The following is a 20318-nucleotide window of genomic DNA, read 5'->3' on the forward strand; positions in this document are numbered from 1 at the left end:
AGAATTAAAGAGAGAGTGTCAGACCCAATCTACCCGATTAGAGTGTTTAGGTTTTATTTCTGTTTCTTGTGAGTAGCACGATCGAAGCCCTGCTAAGTCTTCCTTGAGAGATGACTTGAGTCACCTTACCACCCTAGGACGACCTCGTATAAATTCGAGTCCATCCCTTAGGTGTTTTTGGATGAGTCAAATTTTGGCGCCGTTGCCGGGGAAGGCTTTAGGCATTTGATTGTGTTGCATTGTTTTCCGTGTTTATTTTTTGTTTCTTTCTTTTGACTTGGTTATTTTCTCCCTCTGGTGCGTTTGATTTGGTTTGCTAGTGTTGTGTATGCAAGGTCGCCGTAGCTTGAAGAGAAAGTTAGTGCCTTACTTTGACAACATTCACCGACCTCGTGAGGTCCTTTTAAACCTGGAGGAGGAGTCCGAGTCCAGTTCGAGGAACTTTGTGGAATCACAGTCTCAAGAGGGAGACCGTGACGAGAGAATCGCTTCCAATCCCATTCTGGAAGCCATCGAGGATACACCTCCTTTGCACTCGGAAGGAGAAGAAGAAGTTCGGCCTAATCCTGACCAAGAAAACATGGCAGAGCAGAACGTACAGTATATGGGGGATTTTTCCAGGCCTGTTATCGGGAACACTAGCACGTCGGCGATAGTGCTTCCCACGGCGGTCCGGAATTATAATCTGAAGCCCAATGATTCAAACCTGCTGCCGCTCATTTATGGGATGCCCAGTGAGGACGCCTTGCAGTTCATCCGTGATTTCTGCACCCAAGTGCAGACCTTCCCACTGCTGGAACTCACCGAGGATCAGTTGAGACTCAAGTGCTTACCCTACGCACTCAAGGACCGGGCTAGAACGTGGTTACTGTCCCTGCCGCCGAACTCCATCACCACATGGGGAGAGGCGAGTGAGAAGTTCATGCTCAAGTACTACCCTAATCACAAGACTCAAGAGATTAGGAGCCAAATAATGAACTTCATGCAAGGAGCTGACGAGCCTTTCCACGAGGCTTGGGAGAGATTCCAAGAGCTCATCCGCCAGTGCCCACAGCACCAGTTAGCACCCGTCATGTTGATGCAGTTCTTCTATGACGGATTGATTCAGACGGCACAGTTTATGGTGGACAGTACAGCAGGGGGCAACATTCCCGGAAGACAGCTGATGAGCTCAAGGAGATTTTCAACACACTTGCAGCGAGTTCTCAACAGAAATCAGTTAGAGGAAGGAGGGTTGAAGCCAATGCAGTAGCTCCCAAAAATGAGCTTCAGAAGCAAGTAGCAGAATTGATGAGGCAAGTTCAGCACCTCAAGATGAGCCAGGCAGAAGCCCCACCAGTTCACGCACCACCAGCAGAAGGATGTGGAGTATGTGGCGATTTTGGTCATGGAACCAACGCGTGCCATCGCATGGGGGGATTCACACCTGAAGGAGAAGCAGAGGTCTATGCTGCTCAGAGCTATCCGGGGAGGCCTCAATTTGAACAGAGGCCTATCTTTAATCAAGGGCAACAAAGCTCCAATTCGGGTTGGAGAGCTCAGCAGCAGAACTACACTCAAGCTTATCAGCAGCAGCAGCCCCCGCAGTATCAGCAGTATCAACAGTTCCCTATGCAACAAGGGAATTTTCAGCAGCAGCAGCAATACCAGAATGCCCCCCAACAGTGTCAGAAGCAAGCTCAACCGCAGAAGCCGTCTCTCGAGGACACTATGCAGTCCTTTATGGAGATGACCAAACAGAACATGGAGTCTCAGAGTGCTACCATCAAGCGCCTCAAGACTACAGTTGGGCAACTTACAGGAGCCCTAAATCAGCTGCAGCAAGAACAGCCAACTGGGAAGTTCCTAAACCAGGACAAACAGCCGCGTCAAGCTCATGCCGTGGCGGTAATCAAGGAAACTACCCCAATAACCACGGGGAAATGGAAAAGCAAAACCGTGGAGGCAATCAAGGCCACCCAATGCCCCAGTGAGCCACTGCCACCTGTCACTGATGCACTAGACCGACCACCGCCCAAGCAAGGAGATCCAGGTAGCTTTATTTTTGATATTAGCTTAGGTGGGGTTGAAAAGGTGTTTGGAATGCTTGATTTGGGCGCGGCAGTCAATTTGATGCCGTTTGATATTTTTGAAAAATTGGGTAATAAAAGTCTGAAAGGCACGAATTTGAAGATAGAGCTAGCTGACGGCTCTATTAGTAGTCCACGGGGCCTTGTTGAGGATGTTGAGGTTGTTGTGAGGGGGATTAGTGTCTTGGTTGATTTTGTTGTCCTTGATGTGGGAAAAGGGATTAGAGGCGAGAATGGGCATCCCGTGCTGCTTGGCCGACCCTTTATGGCCACCACCCAGACTCGCATTGATGTGAGTACGGGAACTGTGAGTATGTCAGGGGCAGGTAGAGCGGTAACATTCTCAACTTTTGATGAAAAACCTACTCCCTCCACTTCCTTAATTCAAAACTGCTCTTATGTTGAAACTATTGATGCTTTGGAGGAGAACTGTATTGTGCAGGAACTATTGAATAAGCTGCAGGAGGAGGACGAGATCGTGGAGAAATTCCTTGCTACCTTGCAGGATGAGGCTGACATTGAGCAGGAATCTCTGGATAAGCCGCACGAGGAAGGTGATATAGAGCAAGGCTTTCTGACTGCCTTGCTACTGGAAGAGAAGTTCGATGAGGTGGTGTCACTCGATCTCCTTGGATGGGTGGAAAGAGGACCATCTCCTGATATGAGCATGGAACGCTCATTTGGAGGACCCACAGCTGCAATTCAAGAAGATGTGTTTACAAGGGCGCTAAGGCAGCTGGAGCTTCAATCGGATTTTGGTTAAGGGTTTCTCTTAGTCGGGCTGGCGACTTAAAAACTAGCGCTGCATGGGAGGCAACCCATGTTTTCTTGCTTCTTCTTGTTTCGTTTTTCTTTCGTTTTGTTTGTGTCTTGTTCTGTTGCTTTTGTTGTTTGGTGCAGGTTGTTGTGTTGGAGACTGCTTGTTCTTTGGACGAGAGAGAGGCAGACATTGTGGGACACTACAGACTCACCACTGGATCGGTATTTTGGGAAGTTTCCTCTTTCACCCCTCTTTTTGTTTGCACTGAGGACAGTGCCAGATTTTAAGTGTGGGGGGGCGTTTGTTAGTATTTGTAAATCCTGTGGGTGTCTTCTTGTTGTGTCCTTGGGCTTTCTTGTGTTGGGGCGAATGGTCCCCTTGCCTGTTTTCTTGCTTGTTTTTAAGTGCATCGCATGTTGATAGTGGTTCATTGGCGATTCTGGATTGTGTCTTGGTTGTTTGTTATCCTCGTTTTTCTTGATTGATTTGTTCCCAATGAAGTGTAATTAGTTTAAGGTTTTGGTGCAACACCCTGATGAGCAACTCTTGACGTGATTTGTCCGGTAGATGCTAGGGGGAGTGTTTTCAGTGCAATTTCCTAATATCTTTCTCTGTGTTGAATTGTTTGGTTGGTTGTTGAGTTTTTGATAGATCTGGGTCTATGCTCCTCTAATGGCTTCATTATGAGCATGGGAAACCACACGAGAATATTTTGGATCACCTCCAAAAGTTCAATCTCGTGAATTATGGCCCGTCTATTGAGAGCAAAAATAACTTGACCCAAAAAAAAAGAGAAAGTGAAATGTGAAAAAAATGTAAGAATGTGAAAAAGGATGAGATATGATTGTAAAGGAAATTGCATTAGGAAATTCACCCTTAGCGGAGAATTGGGTCTGATCGGATTGAGTTGTATCATCTTGTTGTTGCATTTTAAACCTTAACTTTGAACATCCGATTGGGGATTTTGATATTTTGAAAGACTTGGATTGGTTGTGTTTGCTTGGTGGGAAGAATCGCTGGTGGATTTTCTGTCGATGTTGTGATTGTTGCTTGAGGACAAGCAAGGAATTAAGTGTGGGGGGGTTGTTTAGCCCTATTTTATGATGATTTTGTGAGTTTTCCTGCTGCGCATTCGAGCTCGCTTCGTACCTTTGTGCTCTATTTTTCACGTGCTCGATGACCTTTTGGGTGTTCTACTGTCGTGTGCAGGATTCGGGAGTTGATGAGCGGTTTGGCATCATTTCGAGCAATATTTGGAGTCAGGCTCACGGCGGCGGCCGCCGTAGAGACGGCGGCCGCGGCCCCACGGCGCGGGCCGTGCATTGCTTGGAGAGAAGATCAGCGAAAGGCTTCCACGGCGGCGCCGCCCCACGGCGGCCGCCGTCCACGGCGCCGCCGTCTCACGGCGGGCGCCGCCAGCCTTTTACCAGCCAAAGTCCCACAATTCAAAGAAAAGGCCGAAAGGGGGGACGGCGCCGCCGTCCCACGGCGGCCGCCGTCCCTTGCGAAATCCGGCAGTTACGTTTCACCTTATAAAATCCGATTTTTAGGGTTTTATTAAGGAGTTCCGACCGCAATAGCCTCCACCTGCGATTTTATGCTTTTTCTCTTAGTTTAGATAGATAGAAACATTTTAGATACTTGTGGATTCCGCTAGATCGTTGTTTACATTGAATCGATTGTAAGTTCTCCATTTGATTAGTTAATCTTTACAAGCTTTCTTGTTATTGCATTGCCTAGATAATCGAGCACTTAGATAATGATATTTGATTTATGCTTTTGATGTTTTCATCGCCTAGATAATTAATGTTTATGAGTGTTGATTTACTATTGCTTCCTAGATTGCTAGTTAAAACCCTAGGTTTTTGGCTTTCCTGCGTTCTTAATCTGCTTCCCATCTTTCGCCTAGATAGATTTATATGTTTCCTGTTGATTCTGCATTAGATAATTTACAAGCTTTATTTAATTACGCCTAGAATTAAAGAGAGAGTGTCAGACCCAATCTACCCGATTAGAGTGTTTAGGTTTTATTTCTGTTTCTTGTGAGTAGCACGATCGAAGCCCTGCTAAGTCTTCCTTGAGAGACGACTTGAGTCACCTTACCACCCTAGGACGACCTCGTATAAATTCGAGTCCATCCCTTAGGTGTTTTTGGATGAGTCACCCCTCGCCTCTTCCTCTCTCGCGTCACCTTTTACCCTCTCACCCACTCCCAAATCTATAGCCCTAATTCGTCGCCGCCACCCTCGCTCCTCCAATCGCCGCCACCATGCGTCGGAGCCCTACAAGGTAGGCCAGCTCTCTCCCTCTGCGCATCTCTCCCTCGTCATCTCCTTCTCATTGCCTTTCTCTTCGGCCCTGCTAGTCGCCTCCGCCGTGAATTGTCGTCTTCGGCCCAGTCTCCGCGTCCTCCGCAATTCATCGCCTACTCCACGATTCACCTGAGATCCCATCCAGCTCTAAGTCTCCGCCGCCGCCTAATTCTCCGCTAGACACCGTCGCTGCCAGATTTTTTGTATTTTCTTTTCCCACTACCTTCTCAATTGCAAGGGTTTCTTCGCTTGCCAGGTATCGATACTTTCTATATAACCAATTTAACTTGTTTGATTGTTGTCTGGCCATTAATTGGCTGTTGATAGCAACTTCCAGCTGATAGGAATTGTCTTATTTGATTTCTTTGCTTAAAGATATTGAGTTGTGAGATTTGAAAGTTTGGTTTTTTGGTTAGTTACTCGATAATTTGTGGTGCTTTTGCAATGCATTAATGTCTACTTTTTGCTGATTTTTCCCCCTTTTCCCTAATTTATCTGAAGCTTATCTTGTTAGCTAAGTGGATAATAGTCGATGAAGCCTTTGCAAAGGTGGATATATTTCAATGAATGCTTGTGGGTAATGATTTTCCAATATGTGATGTGTGTTGGTTCAGTTTTCACTGTATTGAATTGATGATCATTGTGATTCTCATTGTGATTTGTACCTGATAAAATTGAATATAAAAATTGATGGTAATCAAGGAGTTTAGTTTGAAATTTCAGTCTATTGGCTTGCAGTTTAGTTTGAAATTTCAGTCTGTTGGCTTTGCAGCTATCTTGTAAGTGATCATGTAAATAAGATTTTGCGGGGATCAGTCAGTTAATCTTTATGTAGTTCACTAGAACATGATTCACTCTATACATGCTGAAACAGGGGCTTGCATTGAGCAACCTTGATATTTATCTCCATCTTCTGAACTTTACTTGTACATTTTAATTCTGCAACTTAATTGTGCTATTTTTGTTAGAGGGATTGTCTAAGAGAACAGGAGTGTTGGACATCGTGATGCTTTACTTCTTTTCTGTACACTTTGTAAGGTTTGTGTTTCTATCATCTTATTATTTTGTAGTTCAGAGTTGTCTGTACCACCAGATTGACCAAATTATAAAAGGTGTTTGCAGATGGGTATGAGGGAGGATAATGATGAAGTTACAAGCAAAACTCGCATTCTATCTTTGGAGCTTCTGCAGGTCAGTTCGGCTAATCTTTCTGTACATTGATTATTGCATGCTTGTTCTGGTGGTTTGGAGAAAAGGAAAGGTCTTCTTGTTTTCACTCCATCTCAATGGTTGAGAATTTTCAATGATGCTAACTCTTTGAAATAATGTCGTCTTTTACTCATGTATTCTTGTAGTTTTTTAACTCTGAAACTTTTGCTCTTATTTAGAATCTATTAGTGTAGGGCAGGCGTGGGCTAAGGATGTGGACTAATTGGAGTTTATCTATCTATTTATTTGATTTATTTAATAGAGTTGGTTATTTAGTTGGACTGGGGTATCTATGAAGCCCTATGTTGGAATTTACGGTACTTCAGTAGGAAGATAGGAGTTTAGTAGTCAGCTTTTGAGTCAGCAGTTGTCCGAGACATGTTCACCTGTTGGTCTGTTTACTTTCTGTTATGTTCTTTAGTAACACTGTTTTTATGTTTTGGTGCAATCATTTGCCTTGATTGCCCCTTAACTCTACCCTCCATAGATTTAGATAGTGCGAGTACTGCTTTACTCGGGGTTAGCGTTCAGTTGCTTTGTTTATTATAACCCATTTTTGGACCAACCTGGGTGAACTGAATTACATTGAAATCCTTTTGAATCAAACCAGTTTAGTGGAAGAGCAAACTACCAAATAGATTCTAAATAATCTGATTCTTGTTATTAGGTTTCCTTTCTTTTTCCCCACAGGCTAGTTCAATTGGTCAATAATATTATCATAAATGTTGCTTTGATCAGTACTCTGCAGGATGTTTTGTTGTACATTTATGTTTTACCCAACTACTTGGGTCTGACATGAAAAGTATGGTCTTCAAGTAGGTTTAGGACATAAATCAACTGAATCATATAGACTACTTTGTTAGCTGAATTTATTGGTTTGTCTGGAGAAACAATTGTGAATGCATTCAATTCTCCTATGTCGTTTCTGGACAGGTGCAGTTATGCCAGACCATCGTTTCTTCTTACCTGGGAGCAAGCGACCATTTTCGCAAGTGGTATATTACTATACAGCTTCAGTATACTTTCCTATTTGTAAGACACTGTTGTTAATCAAGAAACTAAGCTTACTGTTCATTTATTGTATTCAAGGCCACAACCCTCTCTCTGTGGAGTACCAAGGGTTGTCACGAGTGCCTGCAGAAAGCTGGTAACTCTTTGATTCTGCTCCATTTCCAAGGGTATGTAAGGTCACTATTATGTTGGTATTTTTTTTACCCTGGACCAAAAATCATATGCTTGTTCTTGCATCAATTTTGGGTACTTTTAGTGCTTAGTAATATTTCCTAAAAAATGTGAAATGGAGAAGTTTTTAGTGCTTAGTAACTTGATAGGTTTTGTCCATTTTACCAATCACTTTGAATCGTACTTTTTAAGTGTTTATCATGATGCTCTATATTGTGATTCTTGGTTGGCTCTTTGTATGATTTTGTGGCAGGTTTGTGGTGGATTAAATGAGTCGTACGTTGAGCTGAAGAGGCTTGTGAATTCACAAGAAAAGTTGTACCATATGGCTAGCTAGTTGCATATTTAATATGTTTAGTATTTTTGTAAGGCATAATAGTATAGATAGAGCAGTTGTTGAATTTTGACTATATTCAAATCTTGTATGAATTCTTTTTTATGATAATAATATAAAATTAAATATTTTGGATGATATATAATATTATTATTGTTGGTTTTATCATTTATACTGTTATGTATAAATTAATAGATAACGGAGAAATAGAAATCTAATTACGGTCAAAAACGTTATACATAACGGATTATCAAACGTTATTAATATCAAAAAACCGTTATGTATAGGTGTGTACATAACAGTGAATATTAAACTTTCATGACGGTTTGAAATGTTATGTATAATACTATAGATAACGGATATAATCCGTTACGTATATATAAACAATCGTTATGTATAATAGAATAGATAACGGATATAATACTATAGATAACGGATATAATCCGTTATGTATAATAGAATAGATAACGCTTAAATCTCCGTTATGTATGAAATCCACATACATTACACCATTATATATTACGGATGTTTTCGCACATAGATAACGGATAAAATCCGTTATCTATGAGCGAATCTGGCGTAGTGATTAGACCTTTGTTCGTTTCAGTCCTTGTATAAATCTTAGTTAGCTAACTTCTGAGAATAAGTTTTGGGTTGAGATTCAATTGCATGTGACAATCTTTGCATTATGATTCTGACAGGCCTGTTCAAAGAGGTTTTGGATATCCCATTTCCTTTGAGATTTAATGGTTTATTTTCTCCGGACCGCTTTTATTTTCTTACCTTCTTTGCAATTAATAGTGTGTTTTTGTGTTCAAAGAGCTCAGAAATACCTGAAGAATTCAGAAGAATTCGCAGATTCGCATCTGAACAGACCAATCAGCTTCAATCCTTCGTTTGAAGCCTCAAACGTCCTCAAATCGTATTTCACACAGACATACGACTTCTTCGTCTTCGCGAGAGCTTTCCGTGGCCGCCTGATTCGTCGGAATCGGAGTTCTGTGGAGGAAGTTATGGCCGTTTTACGGAGACTGCCAGAACTTGGTTTCCTGCGAAAATCTGACTCCAGCTCTGATCTTCTCGACTGTATCCCGCTCAGCTTTCACCGTTGGATGGACAACGATCTATGAAAGTCCCAAGAGAGAATGCTCCACACGTTTTCCTGCGCCCCACACAGCTCTCAAAACCCTAATTTTATCAGTCTGTTTTCCTGAGAGCTGACAGCTGTATTTAATAGAATTAAATACGTGTGGGACGCTTGGAATCTGTAATAGGCGTTCCTTCTCTCCTTCTAGGGCTAGGAGACTTTGGGCCAGTCCAGGGACCAGATACAAGGAATAAAGATGGGCCTCAAATAAATTAATTTATCTATGGTCAGCCCAGACCATAATTAATTTATAAATATCAGTTCATTCCACTAGAGAACCGATACTGACTTACCCCTTTATTGCCGGTGATGAGTCGGGGGCTTGTATTTAGACTTATTAAATCTCTGTATTTAAAATATCCGACATCCATTAATTAATTAGAGCTCTGACAACTTAAATTAATTAATCTCTTTATAAATCCTTAAGCAGTACCACTCAAACTTTATTATTGCGCCTGAACTTAATCAACCTGCAGGGTTTAGCGCAATAAACCTTATTGAGCTCCTTAAGGGGATGTCATTATCCTATACCGGATACGGGTACTAATACAGATAATCAAATATCATATATTAACCGCTATCACCCAAGATACAGAGTACTCGAGTTAGTATATAACTTTCACCCATAGTAAGTCAAAGTGATATACGAATTAACATATATATCTGAATACTTATTAGTATTAAGTTCTTATAAGTCACCGAGATCTTGATTCTTCACTTAAGTCAGATAGAAGAATACATCTCAACTGTGGTTCTATCAATACGTAATGATGTACCAGTATAGACAAGTAGCCAAGACAAACTACTTCCATCTATACTGCAGCCTAAACCAATAACTTGTCCTAGAGTTATTTCGGTTGTGATCATATTATATCTCTTCAGGTTATTCCAATTATATGGTCTTCTGTGATCTACAACACACCATATAATCTACTTATATAGAGATAAAGAACATACATATGCAATCATGAACACAGTCAGATAGGAGATTAGATAGTGAACTTAGGAAACATTGTATACAAGCATAAAACGCTCTTGCTTTCAGTATACAAATCCAACAATCTCCCACTTATACTAAAGCAAACTTTTAGTACACAATGCGTCTATTTACCAATCACCTAACACTTCTCCCACTTATACTTAAAGTTTCCTAAGTGGGTGGCATCAATCTGGCATCAATCGCATTCCCATCTTTCAATGACCATTTGCGATAAGCCTTTTGTGAAAAGATCAGTAGGTTTCTCCAATATGTGAGAATTTATTCTTTGAGCACATAACCTCGATTTACGAAAAATCGTATAACTTGGTACTTACTCTCCATGTGTTTGACCCCTTGTGGTTCTAGGATTCCTTAGAGTTTGCAACTGCACTTGAGGTACCACGAAGGTGATGCTCTCACGCAAACTAGGAATCACTCTTAGACACTAGAGGTAGTGGTCAAACCAAAAGGTTTTACCTCCCAAGGAAAACACATAGCTCGAGGTAATTATTCTTTGTTTCGGTCAGCCTGGAAATCCGAAACCGTATAATCCAAAAAGGGAACTAAACTGTCTAACTGGTAAACTACCCTTATTCTCTAGTCAAGGACTTGAGAATATAATTTTACCACAGTTCAGTCTTAACTAGAACTATACTGATATCTTACAATCATGCTAACTGCATAGCAAATATAAGATCTCGTATATAGCGATCCATACATGAAGCTATCTACTGCGGAAATGTAGAAAACTGCCTTCATTTCCTCAACCTCAATAGGCATCTTAAGACATAGTCTTTAGATCAAGGAACGCCATATCTTAAAGGTAGCAATCCTTTCTTGGCGGTATTCATACTAAAACAAGTATTCTCAGTATCAGTGTAAGACACTCGAGATAAGCCCAACATCTTTTTCTAGTGATCCCTTGTAACCTTGATCACAAAGATGTATACTGTACCTCCTTAGTCTTCCATCTGAAACTGTTCGGATAACCATTACTTTATGTCTTGACAACAGCTCCATATTGTCGCCAATTAGGAGGATATTATCTACATAAAATGCAAGATAAACCATATCACCGATGACACGAGAGCGATTGACACGAGATGCTTCTCTCCCTCCCTCACGTAACCTTCAGGTTGTTGCATATGGATGTCCTTACCTTTTCCAAGGTAATGTATATGACATCCATTTGCCAGGCCTCGATGGTTTAAGTGAGCTGCTATGGGTAAAATGATCCGAATGTTCTGAGCATGGCACTGATGAAAATATCATCATAACCCTATACCCTTACACTGGGCATAACCTTTCGCCACCAGTCTAGCTTCGGAAGCTACGACCTTGCTCATTCGGGCCTGTCATTATCTTGTATACTCACTTTCAACCTAAGGCTTTACTGCCTCCTGGTAGCAAGATTTTTCTAGTATACACCCATATTCTTAATGGATTGCTCCATTGAGGCGTGCTAGGAATCTACATTCTCGTCTTCCACTAATTCCAAGTAGATATCTGGGTCGATTCTCTTATATTCACTACCAGGGACTGAATCCAAAGATCTTCCCAAGAACATAAATCGATCGGGTTGTCCCACAACCCTCCCATTACAATGGATCTGTGGTGGCACATGTGTGTCAACAGTGCGTGCAGTGTCTTGTGGTACAAAACTCTTGCACACTTGGCTTGGGTGATGGAATCGCCTGTCTAATGTCTTCAATTTCTTGAAGCACACTATCTGACTTGGATTAATGATTATTACCATAGTCCACTACTAAGAATCGTGTGTCATTGCTAATAACCACCTTCTGATTCTTTAGGACTAATTGCAAAGATGCATAACTCATCATCGGACATATTTTTCCAAGAGTGACCTATTTCTTCTCTCCACCACACCATCTTATATAGGGATTACACGGTGTAGTAAACTGGGTTGGAATCCCAAACACTGACAATGAATCAGAAAAGATCATTCCTAACACATTATTGGCCATTTATCCCCTTTGCCATGAATGACCCGGTCTCCATCTTTTCCTCTATACAGGATTCGCAGGTTCCAAATGGTACAACCTGGATTGAATCCAATGTACTATTTAGACACGAGCCTTTGGATCTTGTTAAGATAGATGTGACCTAAACTAGGGTATCAATATATGTGTATGATCCTCAAGAGAGATTAGCCTTAATTTTTCTCTTTCTTTTGTTCGATGATGTAAATGCAATATAAAGGTACTTTATAGACAAGTTATAGTATGAAGAGAGATGTTCAAAAAATACCAGAATAGACAACTTTGTCATTTCTTACGATAGAAACACCACTATCAAAAATGACATGTGATCCATCTATTCAAAATTTTGAAACATGATAAGGAACTCTCAAAAAACTAAACTATGTCTTTAGAACTTAAAGACAAGTCTCCAATTGCAACAACTGCGACTCTAGTCACGTTGCCTATGAAGACAATCATCTCATCACTTTTCAGCTTCCTTGTCAGCCTAAAAGCCATGCAAGGTGCAACAATCATTATCAGTTTCTCTCGTTACCCACTACTCACAACTGAGTAGAAAACGAGCTGACATGTCTCAGTTACTATAGCAAGTGAAGTACCTTAACCCTTTGCCTTGAGTATCGAAAGAAGAAATTTCCAATACTTAATCTTATCACACCACTACTCCCACTATTTCCCTTATCTTTCTTGCCCCTTGGACCCTTCTTCTTCCCGTCATTCGACGAAGAAGATGGCTCACCTTTGGCAATAACAAGTGTTTGCACATCTCTTTCCCACAACTTCCTTAGCCGTAACTAGAGTAACTCAAAAGAAGTATCTTTCTTGCTCATAACAGCATTGAGGCGGAAATTCTTAATTAAAAGACTTGGGAAGAGAGTTCAGGATAATATCGACTTTTGCCTCACCGTCGATACTCCCACTGAGCAAGTCAAGTCCGTCAAAATTTGCATGACAAGCTCGTGCACTGAGCTGTGCTCACTCATAAAAATAACAAGATTACTCTCATCAAATTTAAAAGAGCAGCTTAGTCCGACTCTCCAAACACTTTCTTGAGATTCAGCATGATGCTAATAGCATCGTCCATGCCCTGATGTTGAAGCTACAAGGTTTGTGTCATTATACTCATAATATAGCATATAGCCACATTATTCGTCTTATGCCACCTTTTATGTAATTCCTTTTTCTCATCAGTTGACTCATTGTTCAGACCATAAGAACGTGGAGTAGTAAGCAACACAAAGAAAACTTGTGTTAATTTGTGATAAAGATAAAAATCCAAAACTGCGTTTCCATTTTATATATGTGGACCGGTTAAAAGACTTTGTGTAAGAATAAAAACAATAAGAGACATAGACATATCTGAAAGTAACGAACATAAAGCACATAATTCGTAACAATAATATTGTAACCTTTTGATAAAACAATATTAATGAAACCTCCAACCGATCAAAGAATCCCATGTGCAAGCCACGTTGGGTGGACGTTTACACACGAACTCCTCAACCAGACTATTTACCTAGTCATTTAATTTCCATCCATGTCAACTTAACCTTTTGACAAAGGAAATTAATAGTTGGCACCTTAACTAGACCATATCATTATCAAGAAGGGACTCCTTTGGGAGTTGTACATTGTACTTGATATGATATCTAAGCAATGACCACATTTTAACCTTGAAAATTAAATTCTCGAAATTAGCATACTCACTCGGACCATGCCGCTTTCAATTTAATTTTCTTGGTTATCTTATTTAATTCCATTATCCAAAGTACTTGTGAAAATTACACAAGTAAGCCACGTTGGGTGGACGTTTACTGCATAACTCCCACTACTTCAATGGTTTAAATATTTTTTATAGAAACCTCTTCTGACAAACTTATGAAAAACAAATATGAAGTAAGCCACGTTGGGTGGACGTTTACTCACATTGCTAATCACTTTGTCTAGAGACCGTATGTGGAGGTCTACATAATTTTAAGAATAAAAATTATTAAGTAATAATCACAATTTAACCTTGAAAATTAAATTCTCAAAATTGACATACTCACTCGGACCATGCCGCATTCAATTTAATTTCTTAGTTATCTTATTAAAATCCATCCTCTAAAGTACTTATGGAAATCATACGAGTAAGCCACGAGGGGTGGACGTTTACCGCATAACTCCCACTACTTAAGTGGATTTAAATATTTTTAATAGAAATCTCAACTTAACAAACTTGTGAAATCAAATATGAAGTAAGCCATGTTGTGTGGACGTTTATTCACATCGTCAATCACTTTGTCTAGAGACCGCTTGTGAAAATCTAAATAATTTTTAATCATCTATAAAATTATTAATACAGCTTAGTCTTTTTCTTTCAAAAGGTTTTTGATCATGCTCAACACATAATCCTAAACATGCTCTTCTAGAACGCAACACGTAAAACATGCTCGCAGAATTCTAAAACATGCTTAAGAAAATGATAAACCTACTATCATGCTTGTCTAAGCGCAGTTAATAAAGCATATTAACAAGCAGAGACGAACAAAAGCAGGTAAGGAGCATAAGGGATTAATACCACGGCATGCAAAGAACATAAATAAAGAATTAAAATTCTTCGTGACCCATTCGTGGAATCCCAACATCTATTCTATTACATTTAAAACAGAAAAGAAAAGCCCAAAAACGAAACTTGGCCCGAACACACCATCCGGCCCGTCTTTGGAAAAACTAGGGTTTGGGCCCCCTAGGGTTTGGAAAAACTCACCCACCTAGGGTTTGGAAGCCCCAAGCGCCGCCGCCTCCCTTTGCAGCCCCCACCGCCGCACAGCAGCCTCCCGGCGCTGCAGCAGCCCGGCGCGCGCAGCGCCCCGACGCTGGCAGCCTCCTCGGCGTGCAGCAGCGACAGCAGCCGCCTTGGCGCGGCATCCGGCGCTCGGCAGCAGCTCTCCTCCGCGAGCAGCAGCAGCATGCCAGTAACAGCAGCACAGCAGCAGGCCCCGGCGAAGGCAGCAGCAGCGGCAGTAGCGACAGCGCGTCGCCCGCTGGGCGCGCAGCCCCGGGCGCGCACAGCCCCTTCGGCCCGCCTTCTCCTCGCTCGCCTGACCCGCACAGCAGCAGCAGCCTCGGCGTACACCCTCAGCGAGAGCAGCAGCAGCCTGCACGGCAGCCTGACCGCTTTTATTTAATGGTTTATTTTCTCCGGACCGCTTTTATTTTCTTACCTTCTTTGCAATTAATAGTGTGTTTTTGTCTTTATTTAATCAGACAGTTTGAAATTGTTTTTGTTGTTGATGAAGATAGTGAATTGTTTTTGTTGTGTATATAAACCATTTGTTTTATTTGTCATATTTTCAGAATTTCAGGTGTGCCACTCATTGGGAGGTGGAACTGGTCTCGTTCTGAATGGGAGCACTTTTGATTTCTAAAATCAGGGAAGAGTATCCAGACCGCATGATGCTCACTTTCTCTGTGTTCCCATCTCCTAAAGTGTCGGACACCGTTGTTGAGCCTTATAATGCCACTCTGTCTCAAGTGAAGGAATATTAAACTGAATTAACGTTCCGCTTTGCCCGATGATCGTTTCTTGGTTATTATTAATTTATCATACAACGATTAATTTTAAACATGCTCCTATGAATTTAACAGCTGCACGTTGGAGCTCAGAAATACCTGAAGAATTCAGAAGAATTCGCAGATTCGCATCTGAACAGACCAGTCAGCTTCAATCCTTCGTTTGAAGCCTCAAATGTCCTCAAATCGTATTTCACCCAGAAATACGACTTCTTCGTCTTCGAGAGAGCTTTCCGTGGCCGCCTGATTCGTTTGAATCGGAGTTCTGTGGAGGAAATTATGGCCGTTTTACGGAGACTGCCAGAACTTGGTTTCCTGCGAAAATCTGACTCCAGCTCTGATCTTCTCGACTGTATCCCGCTCAGCTTTCACCGTTGGATGGACAACGATCTATGAAAGTCCCAAGAGAGAATGCTCCACACGTTTTCCTGCGCCCCACACAGCTCTCAAAACCCTAATTTTATCAGTCTGTTTTCCTGAGAGCTGACAGCTGTATTTAATAGAATTAAATACGTGTGGGACGCTTGGAATCTGTAATAGGCGTTCCTTCTCTCCTTCTAGGCTAGGAGACTTTGGGCCAGTCCAGGGACCAGATACAAGGAATAAAGATGGGCCTCAAATAAATTAATTTATCTATGGTCAGCCCAGACCATAATTAATTTATAAATATCAGTTCATTCCACTAGAGAACCGATACTGACTTACCCCTTTATTGCCGGTGATGAGTCGGGGGCTTGTATTTAGACTTATTAAATCTCTGTATTTAAAATATCCGACATCCATTAATTAATTAGAGCTCTGACAGCTTAAATTAATTAATCTCTTTATAAATCCTTAAGCAGTACCACTCAAACTTTATTATTGCGCCTGAACTTAATCAACCTGCAGGGTTTAGCGCAATAAACCTTATTGGGCTCCTTAAGGGGATGTCATTATCCTATACCGGATACGGGTACTAATACAGATAATCAAATATCATATATTAACCGCTATCACCCAAGATACAGAGTACTCGAGTTAGTATATAACTTTCACCCATAGTAAGTCAAAGTGATATACGAATTAACATATATATCTGAATACTTATTAGTATTAAGATCTTATAAGTCACCGAGATCTTGATTCTTCACTTAAGTCAGATAGAAGAATACATCTCAATTGTGGTCCTATCAATACGTAATGACGTACCAGTATAGACAAGTAGCCAAGACAAACTACTTCCATCTATATTGCAGCCTAATCCAATAACTTGTCCTAGAGTTATTTCGGTTGTGATCATATTATATCTCTTAAGGTTATTCCAATTATATGGTCTTCTGTGATCTACAACACACCATATAATCTACTTATATAGAGATAAAGAACATACATATGCAATCATGAACACAATCAGATAGGAGATTAGATAGTGAACTTAGGAAACATTGTATACAAGCATAAAACGTTCTTGCTTTCAGTATACAAATCCAACATCAAGTTGATGCAAATTGATGCACCGTTTTCCAATCGATAATGCAGTTGAAAATTGTGCTATGAGGACTACTACTAACGAGAAGGCTGAAGCAGAGAACATCGTTTTAAATGTCTAGCAAGTTGTGCGCATCTGTAATATGTTTTTTCTTTTAATTAAAACATGTAGTTAAATAAATAAATGTGATGTTTTCATTATATTTGGACGATAATGTATGAATATTTTTGGATGTTATATAATATATTTTATCGATGGCAATGTTATTTTATTGTTTTAGAATTATTTATTTAATTTTTGAGATAAATAACAGGAAAATTGAAAAAAATATTATAGTTATATCTTTAATAACTGTTGATTTAAGCCCAATTGTTCTTAATTTGGGGGTTTGATTGTGCTAAATTCGAGTTAAATATTCTAGAATTTGGTGTGTTTATGAGTCTGTTTGATGTGTTGCAGGAGATTTTGATAAAATACGAAAAAGAATTATAGTTTGGAGATTTTGGATCAGAAATGCTTGTTTAGGTGCAAAGTGGTGCACAGTGCTGAAAATCTAGCGCCAGAGCAGACTATAAAGCTAACAGAGCTGAAATTCCTAAGCTGACAGAGCTGAAATTCCTAAGTTGACAGAGCTGACCAAGCTTGACAGAGCTGAATTTCATTTGTCAGATCTGACCAAACTCCGCAGAGCTGACTACGTATCCAAAGCAGACCGTATCCAGAGCTGACCTAATCCAGAGCTGATCGCATCTAGAGCTGACCTAATCCAGAGCTGATCGCATCCAGAGCTGACCTAATCCAGAGCTGACAATCCCTAGCCAGAGCTGGCAATCACGTGTTCAGAGCTGGCCATCACGCGCAAGGCCGCCAACACTGCTCCAGAGCTGGCAAATCCTCACCAGCGCTGCCGTGACTTTCCGAGCACTCTTTCCCAACCTGCAATCTCCTGTGGGCGCACGACTCTATCTTTTAAGCCCATATTTGATGGGCCCTCTTGCTCTCATTAGGGTTGTTGAACAGCAGTCTATAAAAGGGGGTTAACGTTCATGATCAAAATCACTCTTCTACCTCCGGCATATACTCTTCAGCCTCCGGACCAAGATAATCTTCTACCTTAGGCATCAAAACACTTTACATTTTTCTTGTTTTCATAGTTCTTAAGATTTCCGAATTTTTGTTCTAGTTTGCGTTCAATTCAGTTTGGTTTAGTTTACTGTTTCGAGTTGTAATCAAGTGACAGTGATTTGCTTCTCGCGACGATTTCGGTATTTATTATTTACGTTAATTCTTTTCTTCTACTTAAATTATGTTTTTCTTTCAATTATGCAATTTTGTTTATGTCAGTTTAGATTAGAAGCTTTTAATTACAGTTGTTTAAATTCTTAGCGTAATAACATTTAAATTCGAGTAGCCTTTACTTTATCGCTTTTAATTATGCCTAGGGTTAGTAATTTATTTATGCTTAAGTATTTGTGTTTCGCCTAGTTAATTCCGAGTTTAATTTCACGTTAAGTTTAATTTACAAGCATTAGTTTAATTTTACAGTTTTCAAACGACAACCTTTACTACTTTCATTGTGATATAATTAGAAGCCCTGTTAAATCTTCCTTGAGAGATGACTTGGGTAAACTTATCATGCTAGGATGTCCTTGTTCTATTGCAAGTCAATCTAGAGGTGTTTTAGGTTGAGTAAAATTTTGGGTATGTAACGTTATGTATAACAGTTATAAATAAGGGATATTAGTGTTATCTATAAGGATATATAATTGTTATGTATTTCTATCAAAGATAACGGTTAAAACAGTTAAGTATAATGCTTAAAGATAATAGAATTTCATCGTTATTTATTTAAAAATTGTTGTTATGTATACCGATATAGATAGCGGAGAAATATAAACTTTCATTACGGTCCAAAACGTTATGTAAAAGGCCTATAGATAACGGATTATCAGGCGTTATTTATTTATGGATAACCGTTATGTATAATAGTATAGATAACATATAAATATTCGTTATGTATGCGCGCCACATTGTTCGCTAATTTTTTTACACGTCGCAAGTGTACGGGTGCAATTGTGTACAGTAGCAAGTAAGGTCGTATTCCACATAGACTGATTAGAACCAATGCCTATCCTACACTATAATCCTCTATCTGGAAAATCGAAATTGAGAGTTTTTATTTTAAAGAACAAAATAAACAAACAACGGGAAAGAAATAAATCAAGCTGAGAAATATGGAGAAACAGATATGAGCAGAAATTCCCAAGGCAAATGTTTCAACAAATTATCATAACTAACAAGTTCTATTCAATCATCAAGATAATTCCTAAGGCAATCTCAAAACTAGTCTATACCCACTCTCATGGCATACAAACCGTTGATTACATGTAAGGCTACCGTCTCCGGATCACACTTCTAACATGCAACTCCTAAAAGCTCCTAGGATTAACGCCCTCACAATTATCATTCCCTTTAGAATTAAAATAATTGTGTTCTATGTTCTTAGTTCAGGTATTAATCATCATCTCTCGATATCAAATTAAAACCTATGATTATGCTAAATTAGTGATCAAACAATAAAGCAAACAACATACACAAGTGAAGGAATATTAAACTGAATTAACGTTCCGCTTTGCCCGATGATCGTTTCTTGGATTATTATCAATTTATCATACAACGATTAATCCTAACATGCTCCTATGAATTTAACAGCTGCACGTTGGAGTTCAGAAATACCTGAAGAATTCAGAAGAATTCGTCAATCTGTCGCTGAACAGGTCAGCCAACTTCAACGCTCCGTTTGACCCCTCAAACGACCTCCAATCGTATTTTTTGCAGAAATACGACTTCTTAGACTTCGAAAGAGCTTTCCGTGGCCGCCTGATTCGTCTGAATCGGAGTTCTGTGGAAGAAGCTATGGCCGTTTTACGGAGACTGCCAGAACATGGTTTCCTGCGAAAATCTGACTCCAGCTCTGATCTTCTCGACTGTATCCCGCTCAATTCCCAACGTTGGATGGACAACGAGCTATGGAAATTCCCAAGACAGAATGACCACTCACGTTTCTTGCGCCTCTCTCTGCTCTCAAAAACCCTAATTTTATCAGTGTGTTTTCCTGAGAGCTGACAGCTGTATTTAAAAATACAGAAAAACTGAGAGGGGGCGCCAGTTACTATGTGAGGGCCGAAAATCTGCCCTACTTGGGCTAGGAGACATTGGGCCAGCCCAGGGACCAGATACAAGGAATAAAGATGGGCCTCAAATAAATTAATTTATCTATGGTCAGCCCAGACCATAATTAAT

At 40.3% G+C, this 20318-nt stretch overlaps 1 long non-coding RNA gene across 1 annotated transcript; it reads left to right on the top strand.

Annotated features, from left to right (window-relative positions):
* The first annotated feature begins 5965 nt into the window (after window positions 1–5965).
* LOC131004179 (uncharacterized) lies at window positions 5966–7994 on the top strand. The gene is made up of 2 exons (XR_009094920.1): window positions 5966–7528; window positions 7786–7994. It is a non-coding gene; the product is annotated as an uncharacterized LOC131004179 (long non-coding RNA).
* Window positions 7995–20318: the final 12324 nt, after the last annotated feature.

Source organism: Salvia miltiorrhiza, unplaced genomic scaffold, assembly GCF_028751815.1.
Source record: "Salvia miltiorrhiza cultivar Shanhuang (shh) unplaced genomic scaffold, IMPLAD_Smil_shh original_scaffold_350_2, whole genome shotgun sequence".
Lineage (NCBI taxonomy): Eukaryota > Viridiplantae > Streptophyta > Magnoliopsida > Lamiales > Lamiaceae > Salvia > Salvia miltiorrhiza.